General features: G+C 30.8%; 1 protein-coding gene across 1 annotated transcript in view; it reads left to right on the forward strand.

Annotated features, from left to right (window-relative positions):
- LOC120941054 overlaps window positions 1–2,500 on the forward strand; it is a 56,434-nt gene that overhangs the window by 14,222 nt on the left and 39,712 nt on the right. The window lies entirely within an intron of this gene.

Raw genomic sequence — 2,500 nt, forward strand, 5'->3', positions numbered from 1 at the left:
GATCATAGCTTTTATTTACAGTTGTCTCTATGTATCATTGTATCTATAATGATCATAGCTTTTATTTACAGTTGTCTCTATGTAACATTGTAGCTACAATGATCCCTTGTATATGTATTGATCACAGCTTTCCATTACAATATTGTACCTTTTACAATACAGTTCTCTCCATGTAAGGTATCCATAATGATCACAGCTTATACCTTCACAGTCCTCTATATGTAAGATTGTATCTGTAATTATCCCAGCTTTACATTTACAATTTTCTATATGCAAGCTTGTGGGTTAATACTGAAAAATGCTAAATCTGGTGCAGCTCTGCATAGAAACCAATCAGCTTTTTTGTTTTCTTTTTTTTTTGTGAATGCTTGAACAAGCTGAAGTTAGAAGCTGATTGGCTACCATGCATAGCTTCACCAGATTTTGCACTCTCAGGTTTTAGTAAATTGCCCCCACTATCTATAATGATCACAACTTTGCATCTACAATTCTCTAACATAAGATATCTGTAATGATCAATTTACACTTCACAATTCTCTATATGTAACTTTGTATCAATAATGAGCACAACTGTACATCCACAATTCTATCTATGTAACATTGAGGTTAATTTACTAAAGGCAAATAGTACTTTGCATGGGAATTTTCTCCAGAGCTTAGTGAATGAGATCAAGCTCTGCTGACTTCCATCATCCAATCATGTGCAAGCAAAAATCCTACTTCTTTTATTTTCCTTGCATGTGATTGGGTATTCTTTGCAAACTGAAGCTTCATCTAATTTACTAAGCTCAGTTGCACTCTCCTAAGGAATTTGCTCCAATTTGTCGTTAGCAATTCAACCCCCTTGTATCTCTAATGATCACAGCTTTACATTTATTACAATACTCTATAAGTAAAATATCTATAATAGACACAGCTTTACATTTATTACAATAATCTATAAGTAACATATCTATAATAATCACAGCTTAACATTTACAATTCTCTATATGTAATATTATATCCAAAATGATCACAGCTTTACCTTCTCAATTCTCTATATTGCATTTGTAATTATCACAGCTTTACATTGATTCTATATATGTAACATTGTATCTGTAGTTGTCACTGCTTTACCTTCACAATTCTCCCTAGGTAGTGTTGTATTTATAATGATCACAATTTACATTCACAGTTTTCTGTATGTAACAATATATCTACAATGATCACAGCTTTACATCCACAATTCTTTATAAGTAACATTGTTATCTATCTACATAATTATCTCTATGTAACATTGTATCCATAATGATCAAATATGTACATGCACAATTGTGTCTATGTAACATTGTATCTGCAATGATCACATCTTTAACATTCACAATTCTCTACACCTAATATTGTATTATGATCACAGCTTTACATTCACAGTTGTATATGTACAACGTGGTATACAGACTCAACACAGCTTTACACAGTGTGTGTGTGTGTGTGTGTGTGTGTGTGTGTGTGTGTGTGTGTGTGTGTGTATATATATATATATATATATATATATATATATATATAATCTGTGTAAAGCTGTGTTGAGTCTGTATGTGTGTATATATATATATATATATATATATATATATATATATATATATATATATAATCTGTGTAAAGCTGTGTTGAGTCTGTATGTGTGTATATATATATATATATATATATATATATATATATATATATATATATAATGTGTGTGTATATATATACTCATATATATACTCATAACTGATTGCTATCACAATTATTTAATGTGTAGGATTGTATCTAGACTAAACTGGTCACAGCTTTATAATGATCACAACTTTGCATCCACTATTCTATATATGTAATCTTGTAATGCAGACCCACCACAGCTTTACATGACCATTCTGTATGTGCATTGTACTAATCGCACTAATCCTAGCTTCACACCATAACTCTATAGTATGTATCATTGCATCTATACTGCTCACAATTTTACTCATAATATTTCACTTGCAACATTGTATCCGGACTTATCACAGCTTTACTCCCATAGTTTGTATATGTGCATTACGTGAATTGATTTACTAAAGGAGTTGTTCACGTTGTTAAATAAATGTTGGTAATTAAGTTGCATCTACTTTTAAACAGAACACCGACATTTTCAAATAAAAGTTGTTGTTTTTTTTCTTCTTTTTCTAGTACATGATTTACAGAATGAAATGAAATCAGGTTCTGATTTATTTCTAAGCTAAATGTTCTTTTTCTTGGAACAGTCTGTTGCTTTAGTAAATCATCCCAACTGTGATCAGATGCATCAAAGCTTTACACTCACAATTATTTACATGCTCAACACTGGGGAGGATAGATAGAGAAATGAGGATAAATAAGGGGAAGCTGCATTCACTTCAATAGTCTAATTATTTGCAAAAGTTCAGTTAATTCATTCAATGTAAATTCATTTTGGTAAGAGGACATTCTCTTCCCCTTTTTGTAGATAGTCTTATGAATTCAC

The sequence above is a fragment of the Rana temporaria genome, chromosome 5 (assembly GCF_905171775.1).
Source record: "Rana temporaria chromosome 5, aRanTem1.1, whole genome shotgun sequence".
In the NCBI taxonomy this organism is placed as follows: domain Eukaryota; kingdom Metazoa; phylum Chordata; class Amphibia; order Anura; family Ranidae; genus Rana; species Rana temporaria.